This window comes from Sesamum indicum, linkage group LG9 (genome assembly GCF_026168435.1).
Source record: "Sesamum indicum cultivar Baizhima isolate 11 linkage group LG9, ASM2616843v1, whole genome shotgun sequence".
Classification (NCBI taxonomy): domain Eukaryota; kingdom Viridiplantae; phylum Streptophyta; class Magnoliopsida; order Lamiales; family Pedaliaceae; genus Sesamum; species Sesamum indicum.
The window spans coordinates 13,924,788-13,950,038 of NC_142665.1; the positions used below are offsets into that span (position 1 = coordinate 13,924,788).

Here is a 25,251-nt window from a genome sequence, read left to right on the forward strand (position 1 = left end):
CAATCTCGATTCTCGACACAACTTTTCAGCTATCTCTCTCATTTTTTCAATCAGCTTTCTCTTTTGCTCATTATAAAAGTCTAATCCTTCTTTGCTTTAGAGATCATTAACTAAGTTTCGCATATTACTTCCTGTGAATGTGTGATGCCCAAAGAATATTATGAGTAATTCCTTTACCTTCTAATTCTCTACAAGAAACTGTGCAGGAACTCTATTGAGTATCAAGCTGTGTCTTCAATCAAGCGTTCAGATTTCATCCTGCTTAGAATAGCTCCCTATTCATCATTGACAACCACCTTCATATCAAGAAAAAGCCTCAACCACCAGTATATCACTAATACCCTAAAATGATGCTGCATCACTTGCCTAGGCACATATAATTGCGCGGTCTATTAAATAATAGCAACAAACCTTGTTGTCGACATAGAGAATACATAATCATAGAGAAGGAACCTAAACATCCACGGCCAAAGTCAAAGCCTAAGCCCGTTCAAACATGAAAGATTCTATTGTATGGAACTTTTTCTTAAGAAATTGAAAGATGCCAGCGAGCGCTACAGATATGTTTTTTCTTGAGTTGCCACTTGCCACAATAATGAAATTAACATTACAATATTAATTTTTCATGACAAAGATCATAACACACAATTAGCAATTTTTTTTTGCTAATCATGAAAACTTGCATTTGAGCAAAAACATGACAAGCCAAACAACTCATATAGCTGAAGTATGCAGTTTTTGAGTAATGACTTACTTCTTTGAGTTGTTTCTTTTCCTCCATTAGACGAAGTATCTCCTCCTTTGATATTCTCTTTGGTTTCATTGTTTCATATGCCTTCTTTTTCTCTTTTGTATAGCATCCATCTTTCTCTTGTCGACTGACGATTTAACCCACAGAATCCATTGTACAGGCTTTGTATTCACATGCCTAAGGAATCATCAATTCAGCAATTTAAATAGGATTATAAAATAAACAATGGATAAATTTACATTAATTCACATATTTTAGTATGGTAGGTGATAAGATGGCGTCAAGCCCTATCACTGAAAATTCTCTCTCTTGGATAGCACAAAAAGAAACGAGTCACAGGCATGTCAAATGAATACAAAAGGATCCAAAAATATCCTAGCTGCCATCAATATGTCACCACTACTCACATATTTCAGTATGGTCACTGAAAAGATGGCAGCAATGTTTTCGTGACGTAGCCAATCTCCTAGAATGGAAGCTTCTAGGGCAACCTCCAAAACAAAATACGACTACGAGGTAATGAATTCTCTCAATTATTGGAATAACGAGCATACGGAGAACACATATTCTCATAGCTTTCATATACTATAAAATCCTTATCAAACAGAATTTCAAGAAATACTAGCACGAGACTCTTTAGATTTATATAATTTCCACGTGTGATAAAGTAAATAATAATGTTTCTACACCAGGCATTACACAAACTCGAAGCCTAGGAAGCAATACATATCTGTGGAGAATTACAGAAAAATAAGTCGAGCTTTTCCATTCCATTTTGGCCTAAATGGCCTACTATACGCAATTCCAGCTGTGATGTGCTCAATTGCAACGCTGTTATTATAAGACTAGTTTCCATGAACAAGTGTTCGGGGTGTTCCAACCCCTCAAACACAGAAAGTGATTCTATTTTTGCTTGAAAATCTAGTTTGTTCAAGCATTATGAGTAACTTTGTGGAGGTGATAAACGACTACCAACAACTATGCAAGCCACTTCCCATATTATTAATGGAAACTACTTGTTATAACCAAAATAAATTAACTAAGAGCCATCTCACTTAAACAGCAAACTACAAACCAAGTACCTTGCATGCAGTAGCAGTTGTGTCTTCATCTTGCGAGCACCAAAAATTGTCTTCCAAGCACTCAATTGTATGTGCATCAACAGCAACAACTGCAAGTTGGCGAGTGGATGTTGCTTTATTTTTTTTGTTTCTTTTGCTTCTCTTTTTTTTTTTTTTGAATATATTGCTTTTTTTCTGTTTCTTTTTCTTTTTTTTTGCGGATATTCCCTTTTTCTTCTGTTTCTTTTTCTTCTTCTTTCTTTTCTGTATATTGCTTTTCTCTCTTTCTTTTTTTTTTCCGCATATATTCTTTTTTTCTCCGTTTCTTTTTTCTTCTTTTGTCCATATTGTTTTTCCTCATTTGCTTCCTAGTTCTCTTGTGCTTGTCTCCAAGGCATCTTCAGAAATCTGTTGAAAAAATACGAGAAAAGTAGAGAGGTCAGTGTAAGACAACCTATCACTTATAAAAAATCGTTGCTGTAGCAGAAATTGTATGGAGCAAACGAAACAGGCAAACTACAGCATTTCACTTGATTCTGCTGCACATTTTTTGTGCACTAATTCTGTAGAATGACTTTCAGCAGCAACAGAAATCAATTATGCAGAATAATCCATTTAAACATATTGAAGTCTGCAATTCATTTACCCAAAAAAGTTGGAAATATGGAATGTGAGTTGCACAATCGATGCATGAGGTTCAACACGTAATCTACGTTAACTCTTACTTAAGCTAGAGCTGCACAATTACATTAATTTGTTATCTAATCCTAGTGACTTACGTATTTCCTTGGAAACAGAACTATTTTTTCAAGTAACACTGAAAATGCACTCCCACATCCTCTTTCTCCTGCCCAATTTTTCGGGAACCAAACGAGCCTTAAATGAGTTCTTCCCCTTTATCCTTTGTCATTCGACATCAAAAGATAATAGTAGACACAACTAGTATTCAGACTGTCAGGACTAGATACAAGAGCCAAAAAACTATTACTTTTAAGAGAAATCGGAAAACAGAGATAAGAGGAACAATTCTAGTTAATTCACATATTTATACACCATATGTGTGCAAAGTGGTATTAAAGTAGCATTCATGGTAATTGAATGAATGAGAACATAGAGAATCTTCACAAAAACGTTCACCAATAGGGGAAGATCAATTACCACATAAGTTTCTTTAGGAACTACCGTAGTCCATACAATAGTTCTTTCCATGGGGTTTGACGTTGTGCAATATGTAACCCCTTTTTCTGCAAACCTTGTGACCAGATGTCCTAAGCTACGAAAGCGAAAAATTAGCTTAGGCGCCTTGAAGGCGGTGAGTGGATTCCAAAGGAAGAAGAAAGAAAGAAACACAAATAACGAAAGATCCTACCTCCAATTGATCCCAATTCAACCACTTTTTTGTCAATTTCACCTACAATGGATTTTAGAGTATATTTCCCCATTTCCCACTTCTCATCTCCTTCTTATATTTTTTCATCTCAGCACCTTCGGCTTTTGAAACAGCTGTAAACAGCTTCCCTTGCTATTTTAGAAAAAATCAAGTAGATAAAGTAATGTGTTAGATAAATGAAAAACATGCAAGCACATCCACATATAAACATATTCATATGCAGTTTTTAAGTAATGACTTACTTCTTTCAGTTGTTTCTTTTCTTCCATAAGACGAAGTGAGGATTCATATTCTCTTTGGTTTCATTGTTTCATATGCCTTCATTTTCTATTCAGTACACCATCCATCTTTATCTTGTCGACTCAGGATTTGACCCACAGAATCCATTGTACAGGCTTTGTCTTCACATGCCTAAGGAATCATCAATACAGCAATTTAAATAGGGTTATATAAGAAACAATGTATCAACCTACATTAATTCACACATCAATTCTTCTCTTGCTATTTTAGAAGAATCAAGTAGATTAAGTAATGTGTGAGATGAATGAAAAACATGCAAGCACATCCATATATAAACATATTCGAGGGAAACCTCCATACTAAAAAAGCCTTAAAAGATCACTATATTGGCCGTGAATGTCACCTGAAGTAATGACAAAGATAGATAAGATCATGTTCATCACAGTTCTTGTGCACAGATCAGCATGACTCTAAGTTACGACAACTGAAACTGATGGACTGGTGAGGCAAATTGATAGCTAGTTATCAGAGTAAATAAACCAGCAAAAGAAAAGAAGAGCAACGTAAAAGAAAATTAAGAAAGAAGACAATCAACCAGAAAAGTAGAAGACTAAAAGACTGCATTTTCCCTTGCCTTCTCCCCTTTTACTCCTTCAAAAATTGAGATACCAAAATATGGAGACAAGTCAGACATAGGCCAAGCACTTAAGCACTGTAACAAGTATAAAGGGGACTGGCAGGACATGAAAAACTGCTACAGTTAAGAACATTGGTTTCTGAAGTAGCCTAATTGACTCCAATATTAGTTATATTTACTTCATTTGTAGACACAAATACTTCAGAACTTTGATCCATCCAGAGGACACTTTATCCAAGCATTGGCAATTTAAGTAACAGCCACAAAGATGTGGTAGAGTTGAAACATGTAGTAACTACACATAGGGAACTTGTCCAATGAGGCTTCAACCATAATTTGCTGTTATAATTTGCGACTTCAAGTCTTTTTAAGCTGTACAAATCTTATAGTGAAGGAAGTTAAAACACAACTAAGCCAGTTCATCGAGTAAATTGAATTTGTATCAGGTCGTTATCCCCTTGACTTTCCCACTTCAACCCACCAAACTGATGGAATCAGAGTGAAAACTCCCACAACATTTCAACTTCAGCTCACTATAATGTAGGTTTCATCTATAATGTATGCCCTCACTTCCTCCTGTAAATATCTGAATTTTTAGGAAAATAAAGAATTACAGAAACAATCTCGATTCTCGACACAACTTTTCAGCTATCTCTCTCATTTTTTCAATCAGCTTTCTCTTTTGCTCATTATAAAAGTCTAATCCTTCTTTGCTTTAGAGATCATTAACTAAGTTTCGCATATTACTTCCTGTGAATGTGTGATGCCCAAAGAATATTATGAGTAATTCCTTTACCTTCTAATTCTCTACAAGAAACTGTGCAGGAACTCTATTGAGTATCAAGCTGTGTCTTCAATCAAGCGTTCAGATTTCATCCTGCTTAGAATAGCTCCCTATTCATCATTGACAACCACCTTCATATCAAGAAAAAGCCTCAACCACCAGTATATCACTAATACCCTAAAATGATGCTGCATCACTTGCCTAGGCACATATAATTGCGCGGTCTATTAAATAATAGCAACAAACCTTGTTGTCGACATAGAGAATACATAATCATAGAGAAGGAACCTAAACATCCACGGCCAAAGTCAAAGCCTAAGCCCGTTCAAACATGAAAGATTCTATTGTATGGAACTTTTTCTTAAGAAATTGAAAGATGCCAGCGAGCGCTACAGATATGTTTTTTCTTGAGTTGCCACTTGCCACAATAATGAAATTAACATTACAATATTAATTTTTCATGACAAAGATCATAACACACAATTAGCAATCTTTTTTTGCTAATCATGAAAACTTGCATTTGAGCAAAAACATGACAAGCCAAACAACTCATATAGCTGAAGTATGCAGTTTTTGAGTAATTACTTACTTCTTTGAGTTGTTTCTTTTCCTCCATTAGACGAAGTATCTCCTCCTTTGATATTCTCTTTGGTTTCATTGTTTCATATGCCTTCTTTTTCTCTTTTGTATAGCATCCATCTTTCTCTTGTCGACTGACGATTTAACCCACAGAATCCATTGTACAGGCTTTGTATTCACATGCCTAAGGAATCATCAATTCAGCAATTTAAATAGGATTATAAAATAAACAATGGATAAATTTACATTAATTCACATATTTTAGTATGGTAGGTGATAAGATGGCGTCAAGCCCTATCACTGAAAATTCTCTCTCTTGGATAGCACAAAAAGAAACGAGTCACAGGCATGTCAAATGAATACAAAAGGATCCAAAAATATCCTAGCTGCCATCAATATGTCACCACTACTCACATATTTCAGTATGGTCACTGAAAAGATGGCAGCAATGTTTTCGTGACGTAGCCAATCTCCTAGAATGGAAGCTTCTAGGGCAACCTCCAAAACAAAATACGACTACGAGGTAATGAATTCTCTCAATTATTGGAATAACGAGCATACGGAGAACACATATTCTCATAGCTTTCATATACTATAAAATCCTTATCAAACAGAATTTCAAGAAATACTAGCACGAGACTCTTTAGATTTATATAATTTCCACGTGTGATAAAGTAAATAATAATGTTTCTACACCAGGCATTACACAAACTCGAAGCCTAGGAAGCAATACATATCTGTGGAGAATTACAGAAAAATAAGTCGAGCTTTTCCATTCCATTTTGGCCTAAATGGCCTACTATACGCAATTCCAGCTGTGATGTGCTCAATTGCAACGCTGTTATTATAAGACTAGTTTCCATGAACAAGTGTTCGGGGTGTTCCAACCCCTCAAACACAGAAAGTGATTCTATTTTTGCTTGAAAATCTAGTTTGTTCAAGCATTATGAGTAACTTTGTGGAGGTGATAAACGACTACCAACAACTATGCAAGCCACTTCCCATATTATTAATGGAAACTACTTGTTATAACCAAAATAAATTAACTAAGAGCCATCTCACTTAAACAGCAAACTACAAACCAAGTACCTTGCATGCAGTAGCAGTTGTGTCTTCATCTTGCGAGCACCAAAAATTGTCTTCCAAGCACTCAATTGTATGTGCATCAACAGCAACAACTGCAAGTTGGCGAGTGGATGTTGCTTTATTTTTTTTGTTTCTTTTGCTTCTCTTTTTTTTTTTTTTGAATATATTGCTTTTTTTCTGTTTCTTTTTCTTTTTTTTTGCGGATATTCCCTTTTTCTTCTGTTTCTTTTTCTTCTTCTTTCTTTTCTGTATATTGCTTTTCTCTCTTTCTTTTTTTTTTCCGCATATATTCTTTTTTTCTCCGTTTCTTTTTTCTTCTTTTGTCCATATTGTTTTTCCTCATTTGCTTCCTAGTTCTCTTGTGCTTGTCTCCAAGGCATCTTCAGAAATCTGTTGAAAAAATACGAGAAAAGTAGAGAGGTCAGTGTAAGACAACCTATCACTTATAAAAAATCGTTGCTGTAGCAGAAATTGTATGGAGCAAACGAAACAGGCAAACTACAGCATTTCACTTGATTCTGCTGCACATTTTTTGTGCACTAATTCTGTAGAATGACTTTCAGCAGCAACAGAAATCAATTATGCAGAATAATCCATTTAAACATATTGAAGTCTGCAATTCATTTACCCAAAAAAGTTGGAAATATGGAATGTGAGTTGCACAATCGATGCATGAGGTTCAACACGTAATCTACGTTAACTCTTACTTAAGCTAGAGCTGCACAATTACATTAATTTGTTATCTAATCCTAGTGACTTACGTATTTCCTTGGAAACAGAACTATTTTTTCAAGTAACACTGAAAATGCACTCCCACATCCTCTTTCTCCTGCCCAATTTTTCGGGAACCAAACGAGCCTTAAATGAGTTCTTCCCCTTTATCCTTTGTCATTCGACATCAAAAGATAATAGTAGACACAACTAGTATTCAGACTGTCAGGACTAGATACAAGAGCCAAAAAACTATTACTTTTAAGAGAAATCGGAAAACAGAGATAAGAGGAACAATTCTAGTTAATTCACATATTTATACACCATATGTGTGCAAAGTGGTATTAAAGTAGCATTCATGGTAATTGAATGAATGAGAACATAGAGAATCTTCACAAAAACGTTCACCAATAGGGGAAGATCAATTACCACATAAGTTTCTTTAGGAACTACCGTAGTCCATACAATAGTTCTTTCCATGGGGTTTGACGTTGTGCAATATGTAACCCCTTTTTCTGCAAACCTTGTGACCAGATGTCCTAAGCTACGAAAGCGAAAAATTAGCTTAGGCGCCTTGAAGGCGGTGAGTGGATTCCAAAGGAAGAAGAAAGAAAGAAACACAAATAACGAAAGATCCTACCTCCAATTGATCCCAATTCAACCACTTTTTTGTCAATTTCACCTACAATGGATTTTAGAGTATATTTCCCCATTTCCCACTTCTCATCTCCTTCTTATATTTTTTCATCTCAGCACCTTCGGCTTTTGAAACAGCTGTAAACAGCTTCCCTTGCTATTTTAGAAAAAATCAAGTAGATAAAGTAATGTGTTAGATAAATGAAAAACATGCAAGCACATCCACATATAAACATATTCATATGCAGTTTTTAAGTAATGACTTACTTCTTTCAGTTGTTTCTTTTCTTCCATAAGACGAAGTGAGGATTCATATTCTCTTTGGTTTCATTGTTTCATATGCCTTCATTTTCTATTCAGTACACCATCCATCTTTATCTTGTCGACTCAGGATTTGACCCACAGAATCCATTGTACAGGCTTTGTCTTCACATGCCTAAGGAATCATCAATACAGCAATTTAAATAGGGTTATATAAGAAACAATGTATCAACCTACATTAATTCACACATCAATTCTTCTCTTGCTATTTTAGAAGAATCAAGTAGATTAAGTAATGTGTGAGATGAATGAAAAACATGCAAGCACATCCATATATAAACATATTCGAGGGAAACCTCCATACTAAAAAAGCCTTAAAAGATCACTATATTGGCCGTGAATGTCACCTGAAGTAATGACAAAGATAGATAAGATCATGTTCATCACAGTTCTTGTGCACAGATCAGCATGACTCTAAGTTACGACAACTGAAACTGATGGACTGGTGAGGCAAATTGATAGCTAGTTATCAGAGTAAATAAACCAGCAAAAGAAAAGAAGAGCAACGTAAAAGAAAATTAAGAAAGAAGACAATCAACCAGAAAAGTAGAAGACTAAAAGACTGCATTTTCCCTTGCCTTCTCCCCTTTTACTCCTTCAAAAATTGAGATACCAAAATATGGAGACAAGTCAGACATAGGCCAAGCACTTAAGCACTGTAACAAGTATAAAGGGGACTGGCAGGACATGAAAAACTGCTACAGTTAAGAACATTGGTTTCTGAAGTAGCCTAATTGACTCCAATATTAGTTATATTTACTTCATTTGTAGACACAAATACTTCAGAACTTTGATCCATCCAGAGGACACTTTATCCAAGCATTGGCAATTTAAGTAACAGCCACAAAGATGTGGTAGAGTTGAAACATGTAGTAACTACACATAGGGAACTTGTCCAATGAGGCTTCAACCATAATTTGCTGTTATAATTTGCGACTTCAAGTCTTTTTAAGCTGTACAAATCTTATAGTGAAGGAAGTTAAAACACAACTAAGCCAGTTCATCGAGTAAATTGAATTTGTATCAGGTCGTTATCCCCTTGACTTTCCCACTTCAACCCACCAAACTGATGGAATCAGAGTGAAAACTCCCACAACATTTCAACTTCAGCTCACTATAATGTAGGTTTCATCTATAATGTATGCCCTCACTTCCTCCTGTAAATATCTGAATTTTTAGGAAAATAAAGAATTACAGAAACAATCTCGATTCTCGACACAACTTTTCAGCTATCTCTCTCATTTTTTCAATCAGCTTTCTCTTTTGCTCATTATAAAAGTCTAATCCTTCTTTGCTTTAGAGATCATTAACTAAGTTTCGCATATTACTTCCTGTGAATGTGTGATGCCCAAAGAATATTATGAGTAATTCCTTTACCTTCTAATTCTCTACAAGAAACTGTGCAGGAACTCTATTGAGTATCAAGCTGTGTCTTCAATCAAGCGTTCAGATTTCATCCTGCTTAGAATAGCTCCCTATTCATCATTGACAACCACCTTCATATCAAGAAAAAGCCTCAACCACCAGTATATCACTAATACCCTAAAAAATGATGCTGCATCACTTGCCTAGGCACATATAATTGCGCGGTCTATTAAATAATAGCAACAAACCTTGTTGTCGACATAGAGAATACATAATCATAGAGAAGGAACCTAAACATCCACGGCCAAAGTCAAAGCCTAAGCCCGTTCAAACATGAAAGATTCTATTGTATGGAACTTTTTCTTAAGAAATTGAAAGATGCCAGCGAGCGCTACAGATATGTTTTTTCTTGAGTTGCCACTTGCCACAATAATGAAATTAACATTACAATATTAATTTTTCATGACAAAGATCATAACACACAATTAGCAATCTTTTTTTGCTAATCATGAAAACTTGCATTTGAGCAAAAACATGACAAGCCAAACAACTCATATAGCTGAAGTATGCAGTTTTTGAGTAATGACTTACTTCTTTGAGTTGTTTCTTTTCCTCCATTAGACGAAGTATCTCCTCCTTTGATATTCTCTTTGGTTTCATTGTTTCATATGCCTTCTTTTTCTCTTTTGTATAGCATCCATCTCTCTCTTGTCGACTGACGATTTAACCCACAGAATCCATTGTACAGGCTTTGTATTCACATGCCTAAGGAATCATCAATTCAGCAATTTAAATAGGATTATAAAATAAACAATGGATAAATTTACATTAATTCACATATTTTAGTATGGTAGGTGATAAGATGGCGTCAAGCCCTATCAATGAAAATTCTCTCTCTTGGATAGCACAAAAAGAAACGAGTCACAGGCATGTCAAATGAATACAAAAGGATCCAAAAATATCCTAGCTGCCATCAATATGTCACCACTACTCACATATTTCAGTATGGTCACTGAAAAGATGGCAGCAATGTTTTCGTGACGTAGCCAATCTCCTAGAATGGAAGCTTCTAGGGCAACCTCCAAAACAAAATACGACTACGAGGTAATGAATTCTCTCAATTATTGGAATAACGAGCATACGGAGAACACATATTCTCATAACTTTCATATACTATAAAATCCTTATCAAACAGAATTTCAAGAAATACTAGCACGAGACTCTTTAGATTTATATAATTTCCACGTGTGATAAAGTAAATAATAATGTTTCTACACCAGGCATTACACAAACTCGAAGCCTAGGAAGCAATACATATCTGTGGAGAATTACAGAAAAATAAGTCGAGCTTTTCCATTCCATTTTGGCCTAAATGGCCTACTATACGCAATTCCAGCTGTGATGTGCTCAATTGCAACGCTGTTATTATAAGACTAGTTTCCATGAACAAGTGTTCGGGGTGTTCCAACCGCTCAAACACAGAAAGTGATTCTATTTTTGCTTGAAAATCTAGTTTGTTCAAGCATTATGAGTAACTTTGTGGAGGTGATAAACGACTACCAATAACTATGCAAGCCACTTCCCATATTATTAATGGAAACTACTTGTTATAACCAAAATAAATTAACTAAGAGCCATCTCACTTAAACAGCAAACTACAAACCAAGTACCTTGCACGCAGTAGAAGTTGTGTCTTCATCTTGCGAGCACCAAAAATTGTCTTCCAAGCACTCAATTGTATGTGCATCAACAGCAACAACTGCAAGTTGGCGAGTGGATGTTGCTTTTTTTTTTTTGTTTCTTTTGCTTCTCTTTTTTTTTTTGGAATATATTGCTTTTTTTCTGTTTCTTTTTCTTTTTTTTTTTTGCGGATATTCCCTTTTTCTTCTGTTTCTTTTTCTTCTTCTTTCTTTTCTGTATATTGCTTTTTTCTCTTTCTTTTTTTTTTCCGCATATATTCTTTTTTTCTCCGTTTCTTTTTTCTTCTTTTGTCCATATTGTTTTTCCTCATTTGCTTCCTAGTTCTCTTGTGCTTGTCTCCAAGGCATCTTCAGAAATCTGTTGAAAAAATACGAGAAAAGTAGAGAGGTCAGTGTAAGACAACCTATCACTTATAAAAAATCGTTGCTGTAGCAGAAATTGTATGGAGCAAACGAAACAGGCAAACTACAGCATTTCACTTGATTCTGCTGCACATTTTTTGTGCACTAATTCTGTAGAATGACTTTCAGCAGCAACAGAAATCAATTATGCAGAATAATCCATTTAAACATATTGAAGTCTGCAATTCATTTACCCAAAAAAGTTGGAAATATGGAATGTGAGTTGCACAATCGATGCATGAGGTTCAACACGTAATCTACGTTAACTCTTACTTAAGCTAGAGCTGCACAATTACATTAATCTGTTATCTAATCCTAGTGACTTACGTATTTCCTTGGAAACAGAACTATTTTTTCAAGTAACACTGAAAATGCACTCCCACATCCTCTTTCTCCTGCCCAATTTTTCGGGAACCAAACGAGCCTTAAATGAGTTCTTCCCCTTTATCCTTTGTCATTCGACATCAAAAGATAATAGTAGACACAACTAGTATTCAGACTGTCAGGACTAGATACAAGAGCCAAAAAACTATTACTTTTAAGAGAAATCGGAAAACAGAGATAAGAGGAACAATTCTAGTTAATTCACATATTTATACACCATATGTGTGCAAAGTGGTATTAAAGTAGCATTCATGGTAATTGAATGAATGAGAACATAGAGAATCTTCACAAAAACGTTCACCAATAGGGGAAGATCAATTACCACATAAGTTTCTTTAGGAACTACCGTAGTCCATACAATAGTTCTTTCCATGGGGTTTGACGTTGTGCAATATGTAACCCCTTTTTCTGCAAACCTTGTGACCAGATGTCCTAAGCTACGAAAGCGAAAAATTAGCTTAGGCGCCTTGAAGGCGGTGAGTGGATTCCAAAGGAAGAAGAAAGAAAGCAACACAAATAACGAAAGATCCTACATGCAATTGATCCCAATTAACCACTTTTTTGTCAATTTCACCTACAATGGATTTTAGAGTATATTTCCCCATTTCCCACTTCTCATCTCCTGCTTATATTTTTTCATCTCAGCACCTTCGGCTTTTGAAACAGCTGTAAACAGCTTCCCTTGCTATTTTAGAAAAAATCAAGTAGATAAAGTAATGTGTTAGATAAATGAAAAACATGCAAGCACATCCACATATAAACATATTCATATGCAGTTTTTAAGTAATGACTTACTTCTTTCAGTTGTTTCTTTTCTTCCATAAGACGAAGTGAGGATTCATATTCTCTTTGGTTTCATTGTTTCATATGCCTTCTTTTTCTATTCAGTACACCATCCATCTTTATCTTGTCGACTCAGGATTTGACCCACAGAATCCATTGTACAGGCTTTGTCTTCACATGCCTAAGAAATTATCAATACAGCAATTTAAATAGAGTTATATAATAAACAATGTATCAACCTACATTAATTCACACATTAATTCTTCTCTTGCTATTTTAGAAGAATCAAGTAGATTAAGTAATGTGTGAGATGAATGAAAACATGCAAGCACATCCATATATAAACATATTCGAGGGAAACCTCCATACTAAAAAAGCCTTAAAAGATCACTATATTGGCCGTGAATGTCACCTGAAGTAATGACAAAGATAGATAAGATCATGTTCATCACAGTTCTTGTGCACAGATCAGCATGACTCTAAGTTACGACAACTGAAACTGATGGACTGGTGAGGCAAATTGATAGCTAGTTATCAGAGTAAATAAACCAGCAAAAGAAAAGAAGAGCAACGTAAAAGAAAATTAAGAAAGAAGACAATCAACCAGAAAAGTAGAAGACTAAAAGACTGCATTTTCCCTTGCCTTCTCCCCTTTTACTCCTTCAAAAATTGAGATACCAAAATATGGAGACAAGTCAGACATAGGCCAAGCACTTAAGCACTGTAACAAGTATAAAGGGGACTGGCAGGACATGAAAAACTGCTACAGTTAAGAACATTGGTTTCTGAAGTAGCCTAATTGACTCCAATATTAGTTATATTTACTTCATTTGTAGACACAAATACTTCAGAACTTTGATCCATCCAGAGGACACTTTATCCAAGCATTGGCAATTTAAGTAACAGCCACAAAGATGTGGTAGAGTTGAAACATGTAGTAACTACACATAGGGAACTTGTCCAATGAGGCTTCAACCATAATTTGCTGTTATAATTTGCGACTTCAAGTCTTTTTAAGCTGTACAAATCTTATAGTGAAGGAAGTTAAAACACAACTAAGCCAGTTCATCGAGTAAATTGAATTTGTATCAGGTCGTTATCCCCTTGACTTTCCCACTTCAACCCACCAAACTGATGGAATCAGAGTGAAAACTCCCACAACATTTCAACTTCAGCTCACTATAATGTAGGTTTCATCTATAATGTATGCCCTCACTTCCTCCTGTAAATATCTGAATTTTTAGGAAAATAAAGAATTACAGAAACAATCTCGATTCTCGACACAACTTTTCAGCTATCTCTCTCATTTTTTCAATCAGCTTTCTCTTTTGCTCATTATAAAAGTCTAATCCTTCTTTGCTTTAGAGATCATTAACTAAGTTTCGCATATTACTTCCTGTGAATGTGTGATGCCCAAAGAATATTATGAGTAATTCCTTTACCTTCTAATTCTCTACAAGAAACTGTGCAGGAACTTTATTGAGTATCAAGCTGTGTCTTCAATCAAGCGTTTAGATTTCATCCTGCTTAGAATAGCTCCCTATTCATCATTGACAACCACCTTCATATCAAGAAAAAGCCTCAACCACCAGTATATCACTAATACCCTAAAATGATGCTGCATCACTTGCCTAGGCACATATAATTGCGCGGTCTATTAAATAATAGCAACAAACCTTGTTGTCGACATAGAGAATACATAATCATAGAGAAGGAACCTAAACATCCACGGCCAAAGTCAAAGCCTAAGCCCGTTCAAACATGAAAGATTCTATTGTATGGAACTTTTTCTTAAGAAATTGAAAGATGCCAGCGAGCGCTACAGATATGTTTTTTCTTGAGTTGCCACTTGCCACAATAATGAAATTAACATTACAATATTAATTTTTCATGACAAAGATCATAACACACAATTAGCAATCTTTTTTTGCTAATCATGAAAACTTGCATTTGAGCAAAAACATGACAAGCCAAACAACTCATATAGCTGAAGTATGCAGTTTTTGAGTAATGACTTACTTCTTTGAGTTGTTTCTTTTCCTCCATTAGACGAAGTATCTCCTCCTTTGATATTCTCTTTGGTTTCATTGTTTCATATGCCTTCTTTTTCTCTTTTGTATAGCATCCATCTCTCTCTTGTCGACTGACGATTTAACCCACAGAATCCATTGTACAGGCTTTGTATTCACATGCCTAAGGAATCATCAATTCAGCAATTTAAATAGGATTATAAAATAAACAATGGATAAATTTACATTAATTCACATATTTTTGTATGGTAGGTGATAAGATGGCGTCAAGCCCTATCAATGAAAATTCTCTCTCTTGGATAGCACAAAAAGAAACGAGTCACAGGCATGTCAAATGAATACAAAAGGATCCAAAAATATCCTAGCTGCCATCAATATGTCACCACTACTCACATATTTCAGTATGGTCACTGAAAAGATGGCAGCAATGTTTTCGTGACGTAGCCAATCTCCTAGAATGGAAGCTTCTAGGGCAACCTCCAAAACAAAATACGACTACGAGGTAATGAATTCTCTCAATTATTGGAATAACGAGCATACGGAGAACACATATTCTCATAACTTTCATATACTATAAAATCCTTATCAAACAGAATTTCAAGAAATACTAGCACGAGACTCTTTAGATTTATATAATTTCCACGTGTGATAAAGTAAATAATAATGTTTCTACACCAGGCATTACACAAACTCGAAGCCTAGGAAGCAATACATATCTGTGGAGAATTACAGAAAAATAAGTCGAGCTTTTCCATTCCATTTTGGCCTAAATGGCCTACTATACGCAATTCCAGCTGTGATGTGCTCAATTGCAACGCTGTTATTATAAGACTAGTTTCCATGAACAAGTGTTCGGGGTGTTCCAACCGCTCAAACACAGAAAGTGATTCTATTTTTGCTTGAAAATCTAGTTTGTTCAAGCATTATGAGTAACTTTGTGGAGGTGATAAACGACTACCAATAACTATGCAAGCCACTTCCCATATTATTAATGGAAACTACTTGTTATAACCAAAATAAATTAACTAAGAGCCATCTCACTTAAACAGCAAACTACAAACCAAGTACCTTGCACGCAGTAGAAGTTGTGTCTTCATCTTGCGAGCACCAAAAATTGTCTTCCAAGCACTCAATTGTATGTGCATCAACAGCAACAACTGCAAGTTGGCGAGTGGATGTTGCTTTTTTTTTTTTGTTTCTTTTGCTTCTCTTTTTTTTTTTGGAATATATTGCTTTTTTTCTGTTTCTTTTTCTTTTTTTTTTTTGCGGATATTCCCTTTTTCTTCTGTTTCTTTTTCTTCTTCTTTCTTTTCTGTATATTGCTTTTTTCTCTTTCTTTTTTTTTTCCGCATATATTCTTTTTTTCTCCGTTTCTTTTTTCTTCTTTTGTCCATATTGTTTTTCCTCATTTGCTTCCTAGTTCTCTTGTGCTTGTCTCCAAGGCATCTTCAGAAATCTGTTGAAAAAATACGAGAAAAGTAGAGAGGTCAGTGTAAGACAACCTATCACTTATAAAAAATCGTTGCTGTAGCAGAAATTGTATGGAGCAAACGAAACAGGCAAACTACAGCATTTCACTTGATTCTGCTGCACATTTTTTGTGCACTAATTCTGTAGAATGACTTTCAGCAGCAACATAAATCAATTATGCAGAATAATCCATTTAAACATATTGAAGTCTGCAATTCATTTACCCAAAAAAGTTGGAAATATGGAATGTGAGTTGCACAATCGATGCATGAGGTTCAACACGTAATCTACGTTAACTCTTACTTAAGCTAGAGCTGCACAATTACATTAATCTGTTATCTAATCCTAGTGACTTACGTATTTCCTTGGAAACAGAACTATTTTTTCAAGTAACACTGAAAATGCACTCCCACATCCTCTTTCTCCTGCCCAATTTTTCGGGAACCAAACGAGCCTTAAATGAGTTCTTCCCCTTTATCCTTTGTCATTCGACATCAAAAGATAATAGTAGACACAACTAGGATTCAGACTGTCAGGACTAGATACAAGAGCCAAAAAACTATTACTTTTAAGAGAAATCGGAAAGCAGAGATAAGAGGAACAATTCTAGTTAATTCACATATTTATACACCATATGTGTGCAAAGTGGTATTAAAGTAGCATTCATGGTAATTGAATGAATGAGAACATAGAGAATCTTCACAAAAACGTTCACCAATAGGGGAAGATCAATTACCACATAAGTTTCTTTAGGAACTACCGTAGTCCATACAATAGTTCTTTCCATGGGGTTTGACGTTGTGCAATATGTAACCCCTTTTTCTGCAAACCTTGTGACCAGATGTCCTAAGCTACGAAAGCGAAAAATTAGCTTAGGCGCCTTGAAGGCGGTGAGTGGATTCCAAAGGAAGAAGAAAGAAAGAAACACAAATAACGAAAGATCCTACCTCCAATTGATCCCAATTCAACCACTTTTTTGTCAATTTCACCTACAATGGATTTTAGAGTATATTTCCCCATTTCCCACTTCTCATCTCCTTCTTATATTTTTTCATCTCAGCACCTTCGGCTTTTGAAACAGCTGTAAACAGCTTCCCTTGCTATTTTAGAAAAAATCAAGTAGATAAAGTAATGTGTTAGATAAATGAAAAACATGCAAGCACATCCACATATAAACATATTCATATGCAGTTTTTAAGTAATGACTTACTTCTTTCAGTTGTTTCTTTTCTTCCATAAGACGAAGTGAGGATTCATATTCTCTTTGGTTTCATTGTTTCATATGCCTTCTTTTTCTATTCAGTACACCATCCATCTTTATCTTGTCGACTCAGGATTTGACCCACAGAATCCATTGTACAGGCTTTGTCTTCACATGCCTAAGGAATCATCAATACAGCAATTTAAATAGGGTTATATAAGAAACAATGTATCAACCTACATTAATTCACACATCAATTCTTCTCTTGCTATTTTAGAAGAATCAAGTAGATTAAGTAATGTGTGAGATGAATGAAAAACATGCAAGCACATCCATATATAAACATATTCGAGGGAAACCTCCATACTAAAAAAGCCTTAAAAGATCACTATATTGGCCGTGAATGTCACCTGAAGTAATGACAAAGATAGATGAGATCATGTTCATCACAGTTCTTGTGCACAGATCAGCATGACTCTAAGTTACGACAACTGAAACTGATGGACTGGTGAGGCAAATTGATAGCTAGTTATCAGAGTAAATAAACCAGCAAAAGAAAAGAAGAGCAACGTAAAAGAAAATTAAGAAAGAAGACAATCAACCAGAAAAGTAGAAGACTAAAAGACTGCATTTTCCCTTGCCTTCTCCCCTTTTACTCCTTCAAAAATTGAGATACCAAAATATGGAGACAAGTCAGACATAGGCCAAGCACTTAAGCACTATAACAAGTATAAAGGGGACTGGCAGGACATGAAAAACTGCTACAGTTAAGAACATTGGTTTCTGAAGTAGCCTAATTGACTCCAATATTAGTTATATTTACTTCATTTGTAGACACAAATACTTCAGAACTTTGATCCATCCAGAGGACACTTTATCCAAGCATTGGCAATTTAAGTAACAGCCACAAAGATGTGGTAGAGTTGAAACATGTAGTAACTACACATAGGGAACTTGTCCAATGAGGCTTCAACCATAATTTGCTGTTATAATTTGCGACTTCAAGTCTTTTTAAGCTGTACAAATCTTATAGTGAAGGAAGTTAAAACACAACTAAGCCAGTTCATCGAGTAAATTGAATTTGTATCAGGTCGTTATCCCCTTGACTTTCCCACTTCAACCCACCAAACTGATGGAATCAGAGTGAAAACTCCCACAACATTTCAACTTCAGCTCACTATAATGTAGGTTTCATCTATAATGTATGCCCTCACTTCCTCCTGTAAATATCTGAATTTTTAGGAAAATAAAGAATTACAGAAACAATCTCGATTCTCGACACAACTTTTCAGCTATCTCTCTCATTTTTTCAATCAGCTTTCTCTTTTGCTCATTATAAAAGTCTAATCCTTCTTTGCTTTAGAGATCATTAACTAAGTTTCGCATATTACTTCCTGTGAATGTGTGATGCCCAAAGAATATTATGAGTAATTCCTTTACCTTCTAATTCTCTACAAGAAACTGTGCAGGAACTCTATTGAGTATCAAGCTGTGTCTTCAATCAAGCGTTCAGATTTCATCCTGCTTAGAATAGCTCCCTATTCATCATTGACAACCACCTTCATATCAAGAAAAAGCCTCAACCACCAGTATATCACTAATACCCTAAAAAATGATGCTGCATCACTTGCCTAGGCACATATAATTGCGCGGTCTATTAAATAATAGCAACAAACCTTGTTGTCGACATAGAGAATACATAATCATAGAGAAGGAACCTAAACATCCACGGCCAAAGTCAAAGCCTAAGCCCGTTCAAACATGAAAGATTCTATTGTATGGAACTTTTTCTTAAGAAATTGAAAGATGCCAGCGAGCGCGACAGATATGTTTTTTCTTCAGTTGCCACTTGCTACAATAATGAAATTAACATTACAATATTAATTTTTCATGACAAAGATCATAACACACAATTAGCAATCTTTTTTTGCTAATCATGAAAACTTGCATTTGAGCAAAAACATGACAAGCCAAACAACTCATATAGCTGAAGTATGCAGTTTTTGAGTAATGACTTACTTCTTTGAGTTGTTTCTTTTCCTCCATTAGACGAAGTATCTCCTCCTTTGATATTCTCTTTGGTTTCATTGTTTCATATGCCTTCTTTTTCTCTTTTGTATAGCATCCATCTCTCTCTTGTCGACTGACGATTTAACCCACAGAATCCATTGTACAGGCTTTGTATTCACATGCCTAAGGAATCATCAATTCAGCAATTTAAATAGGATTATAAAATAAACAATGGATAAATTTACATTAATTCACATATTTTAGTATGGTAGGTGATAAGATGGCGTCAAGCCCTATCAATGAAAATTCTCTCTCTTGGATAGCACAAAAAGAAACGAGTCACAGGCATGTCAAATGAATACAAAAGGATCCAAAAATATCCTAGCTGCCATCAATATGTCACCACTACTCACATATTTCAGTATGGTCACTGAAAAGATGGCAGCAATGTTTTCGTGACGTAGCCAATCTCCTAGAATGGAAGCTTCTAGGGCAACCTCCAAAACAATACGACTACGAGGTAATGAATTCTCTCAATTATTGGAATAACGAGCATACGGAGAACACATATTCTCATAACTTTCATATACTATAAAATCCTTATCAAACAGAATTTCAAGAAATACTAGCACGAGACTCTTTAGATTTATATAATTTCCACGTGTGATAAAGTAAATAATAATGTTTCTACACCAGGCATTACACAAACTCGAAGCCTAGGAAGCAATACATATCTGTGGAGAATTACAGAAAAATAAGTCGAGCTTTTCCATTCCATTTTGGCCTAAATGGCCTACTATACGCAATTCCAGCTGTGATGTGCTCAATTGCAACGCTGTTATTATAAGACTAGTTTCCATGAACAAGTGTTCGGGGTGTTCCAACCGCTCAAACACAGAAAGTGATTCTATTTTTGCTTGAAAATCTAGTTTGTTCAAGCATTATGAGTAACTTTGTGGAGGTGATAAACGACTACCAACAACTATGCAAGCCACTTCCCATATTATTAATGGAAACTACTTGTTATAACCAAAATAAATTAACTAAGAGCCATCTCACTTAAACAGCAAACTACAAACCAAGTACCTTGCATGCAGTAGCAGTTGTGTCTTCATCTTGCGAGCACCAAAAATTGTCTTCCAAGCACTCAATTGTATGTGCATCAACAGCAACAACTGCAAGTTGGCGAGTGGATGTTGCTTTTTTTTTTTTGTTTCTTTTGCTTCTCTTTTTTTTTTTGAATATATTGCTTTTTTTCTGTTTCTTTTTCTTTTTTTTTTTGCGGATATTCCCTTTTTCTTCTGTTTCTTTTTCTTCTTCTTTCTTTTCTGTATATTGCTTTTTTCTCTTTCTTTTTTTTTTCCGCATATATTCTTTTTTTCTCCGTTTCTTTTTTCTTCTTTTGTCCATATTGTTTTTCCTCATTTGCTTCCTAGTTCTCTTGTGCTTGTCTCCAAGGCATCTTCAGAAATCTGTTGAAAAAATACGAGAAAAGTAGAGAGGTCAGTGTAAGACAACCTATCACTTATAAAAAATCGTTGCTGTAGCAGAAATTGTATGGAGCAAACGAAACAGGCAAACTACAGCATTTCACTTGATTCTGCTGCACATTTTTTGTGCACTAATTCTGTAGAATGACTTTCAGCAGCAACAGAAATCAATTATGCAGAATAATCCATTTAAACATATTGAAGTCTGCAATTCATTTACCCAAAAAAGTTGGAAATATGGAATGTGAGTTGCACAATCGATGCATGAGGTTCAACACGTAATCTACGTTAACTCTTACTTAAGCTAGAGCTGCACAATTACATTAATTTGTTATCTAATCCTAGTGACTTACGTATTTCCTTGGAAACAGAACTATTTTTTCAGGTAACACTGAAAATGCACTCCCACATCCTCTTTCTCCTGCCCAATTTTTCGGGAACCAAACGAGCCTTAAATGAGTTCTTCCCCTTTATCCTTTGTCATTCGACATCAAAAGATAATAGTAGACACAACTAGGATTCAGACTGTCAGGACTAGATACAAGAGCCAAAAAACTATTACTTTTAAGAGAAATCGGAAAACAGAGATAAGAGGAACAATTCTAGTTAATTCACATATTTATACACCATATGTGTGCAAAGTGGTATTAAAATAGCATTCATGGTAATTGAATGAATGAGAACATAGAAAATCTTAATAAAAACATTCACCAATAGGGGAAGATCAATTACCATAATGCAATAAACATTTCCTCTTGTATAAGTTAAAAAGAACATAAGGAAACACTGGAAATTGGTCTTGGGGGACAAGAAGAAAATCAGTGAAGTTTATCAATAAGAAGCCTACAATAAAGTAAAAAAAAAAAATCAGTTCATTTAACATAAATCAATAAGGAAATACTTAACCACCAGCAAGTAAAAAGGAGCTATTGAAAAATATTTGTTTTTTAGTCCAAGCTGGAGCTCAACTACTGTAATTATCATAATAAGAAAATCTCTCTTCGAAATCAAATAAGATTTGCAACTATGCTTAGCAAAGCATTTACCCGCAAGCTTCAAAATTAGCATGTACTCAATGTTTATGCTTCATTTTTCATTGCACAAACTTTACTTACTATTTCCACCTAAAACAAACATTACATTTACCTCTGGATACCACAAAACACCACCACAATCATAAAACTACTATATCCGTGTTTATCTTCAACAAATAGATGAAAGGCAGAATCCTCGACACACCAAAATATATGACCAAATTCACTATTAACAAAAACAAACATGAAAAACTCATGTTTATGACCAGGCAACAGCTTAAGTTACACTCAGTATCAGCAATTAACTACCAACTTTTTCCAAAAAACCAGAAATCTACTCTAAGATCAAGCAAAACAAAGAGGATGAAAGCCATAAATATTTCTCGAACAAAATCAATTGAGAAAATGGTTTTACTTTACCAAGTCCATCACGAACAGGTGAGACAGCTCCATTTAAGCTGCCACCAATGATTTCGACATCCTCAACTGCTGAGCAAACTGTTCTGCTGAATTTCTTGAAATGTATTTCCTTTGAGAGGCCCAGTAACTTGGATCTTCTTCGATCAATAGTTTGGATTGCCCTTGTTCGCCCTTTTGTGTTTAAGCATTTGCAGCAAGGGACGGTATTCTTGGGGTGTGGATCGCAGATGAGGGCTCTGGTGCTTCCCATCTCAATGAAATTACGCTCCCCATCGCGGTGAGGAAACATAAAAGATGGAACCCATTTTGAGAGGGCCTGGTAATCCGGAAACTTGATAAGGGGGAAATGATTGGCTGTGAGAGAGGACTTGAAAAAATACCGGCACCGGCAGATTGGTAGATCGGGGAGAGAAGAGTATAGATCGACAAAAGGAAAAAAAATGGGGACTGGTCGAAGACCGAGGGATGGTTAGAAAAGAATCATGGGGGTGAGGGCAGTTCGACGTCGGCGCTGGTCGTCGGCGACGGCGAAGGACAGAGAGAAAGTGAGCAAATGGGAGAAAAAAAGGGGGTTTGCAAAGCAGGCTGAAGACGCACGTGGGGGGGCGTGGGTCGTCGGAAGATGACGGGTTGGACAGCAAACGGTGGCCGGAATGTCAGAAGATGGTTGCCGGCGGTGGTCAATTGCCATAGTGGCTGGAAGAGAGGATCGGTGGTTCTTGCGAGAGAGAAAGACGACCAAGAAAACCCCTTCTTGCATCTGTGAACAAAGAAGGAAAAAGAGAGAAATGAAGTGAGTAAAAGAAGAGAATGCTTGTATTGAATTTTTACTTTTTTATGTTGAGTTTGAATTTTTGTTTTTATTTTTGTTTTTATCCATATGTTCATTTTGATTTTTTGCTTGGGCTGATCAGTTGTGGGCTCATTTTTTTATTAATTTCTTTTTTTGATTGTGGATTTTATTTTTTGGACTAAGATTTTTTATTTATTTGAGTCTTAAGGGTTTTGTTTGAATTTTATTTATCTTTGGACAACAATTTGTTATATCAATTTTCTTGGATTGGGCTGAATTGTACATGTTTTATTTTTATATTAGAAGAGATAGGGTATCCCGACAATTTTTTTCGAAAGACACCCCTAAACCCTAAAGTCAATCTTTTAATTTTTCTCTCAATTTCGATCAGTGGGTTTAACAGAATTTGGTTACATAACTAAAGGCTGCTGAAAGTTAACTTCTACTGATTGATGATTCTAAAGCAACTTGTTAATTCATATTGATAGATTAAAATGTACAAAGGAGTGACAAAGGTGCCTTCTTTTTATTGCAAAAATAAATTGGAGCATGGGCTTATGCAATGCAGATATTATGGAGTGGTTCCTAATAAATTAAGTTCCTTTGGCAATTTTTAATGCTTTATTGACTTTGTGGGAACCTCTCAAAGCAAGAATAATGAGGATTAGACTCACAATCTTTTACTGCAATAAGTTAAGTTGCAGCATTAAGTTTCTTTCTTAATTTCTTTTATTACCTTGCTAAAATAATTATGTTATTTAATAATTTAATTAAGTAAAAATATAAAGTATTTCAAATATTATTTTACAATTTAATAAGTATTTTATAAATAAAATGATCATATTTATTATTAAACTTAATGATTTCGAACTTTTTAAAATTATTGTATAAGCTTTCTATTTAATGAAAAATTTAAAAGCTAAATAACAATATAACTAAATGGGTTGCTGTGTAAACATATAGTTTCGTTCATTTTCTTGTTGGTAGGATAAATCTTCTTGCTTGGTTTCATTTACTTCCTAGAAGCTCTCGATAAAATTTTATTAATTATCTCCCTATTACTTGGAATTTGAATTTTAATGTTATCTTTTTTACTTATAGCTTACTATTTCCTTCATCTTCTCGAATACTGCCCATGTTTATTATCAATTTTACTTGAAATTTTAAACCACTCAAGATCAAGTGCGTTAAATATTGATGTTTTACTTTTGATTTCCTTCTCATTGGGAATGGATTCTTTTAGTTGTACTAGTCACAACATTCATTTTTTTTGTTAATTAATCGGGTCTTTTCTAGTAGCAAGAATTTGGTAGATGCTTACAGACTCATGTCTAGAATATTTTTTTTGGTAAAGGTAAATTTCATTAAATAAAAAAAGTATAATAGTACAATACATCTTGCTTAATCTAAGCGGTTTGCTCGACAGGCCAAGGAATCCGACATAAGCGGTAAAGCGCACAAGTGCTAATAGCAGTAGGTAATTCTACACTAAGAATCCTCTGCTGCACATCTCGAACCATCCGCACCCACAGTTCACGTATCTCTACGTACTCCATCAAATCGCCTAATGTTGCGCTCATGCCAGATATGGTACACGCACGAGGCCAAAAGAGCGCGGTAGGCCGTAGAAACATAGTGTTTGCCTCTCCATATGCTAGCAGCCCATAAGACGTCAACGATCCAAACTCGGTTGGGCCAATCAAATCGAAGTGTACGTCGAATCACCATCAAGCAGCCACCCTGAATAAGTATAGCGAAAAAAAGATGATCATGGGTCTCATCAGCACCATCAGAACAAAGTACACAGGAACTATTAATATGAGCCAACCAAAGCTTATTCATAGTAGAGAGTCTACCAAGGATTGCCAGCCATAATACAAAATTATGTCTAGGAGTTTTGAAGCGGCCCATCAATAGTGAAGACCAGCCTACCTTGGGCCCTTCACCCGTAGTGAATGAATCATCATAGCAAC

At 35.2% G+C, this 25,251-nt stretch overlaps 1 long non-coding RNA gene across 35 annotated transcripts in view; it reads right to left on the reverse strand.

The window, feature by feature from the left end:
• Window positions 1-23,299, reverse strand: part of LOC105180252 (uncharacterized) — a 50,545-nt gene extending 27,246 nt beyond the window's left edge. For 7 of the 35 annotated variants that reach the window (XR_016067147.1, XR_016067148.1, XR_016067150.1 and 4 more), the window contains exons 1-23: window positions 22,486-23,294; window positions 20,628-21,013; window positions 19,551-19,724; window positions 17,541-17,709; window positions 17,278-17,430; window positions 17,067-17,181; window positions 15,929-16,316; window positions 14,850-15,023; window positions 12,843-13,011; window positions 12,581-12,732; window positions 12,370-12,484; window positions 11,232-11,619; window positions 10,153-10,326; window positions 8,143-8,311; window positions 7,880-8,032; window positions 7,669-7,783; window positions 6,532-6,918; window positions 5,453-5,626; window positions 3,445-3,613; window positions 3,182-3,334; window positions 2,971-3,085; window positions 1,834-2,220; window positions 755-928 (exon numbers count right to left, since the gene is read on the reverse strand). This is a non-coding gene — a long non-coding RNA (uncharacterized LOC105180252). Of the gene's footprint in view, window positions 1-177; window positions 297-754; window positions 929-1,833; window positions 2,221-2,970; window positions 3,335-3,444; window positions 3,614-3,845; window positions 4,995-5,452; window positions 5,627-6,531; window positions 6,919-7,668; window positions 8,033-8,142; window positions 8,312-9,573; window positions 9,693-10,152; window positions 10,327-11,231; window positions 11,620-12,369; window positions 12,485-12,580; window positions 12,733-12,842; window positions 13,012-14,849; window positions 15,024-15,928; window positions 16,317-17,066; window positions 17,431-17,540; window positions 17,710-18,971; window positions 19,091-19,550; window positions 19,725-20,627; window positions 21,584-21,763; window positions 21,875-22,485 lie in introns of those variants that run through there. The other 28 variants (XR_016067161.1, XR_016067160.1, XR_016067159.1 and 25 more) reach the window with 22 other exon arrangements.
• Between the last annotated feature and the right edge of the window lie 1,952 nt (window positions 23,300-25,251).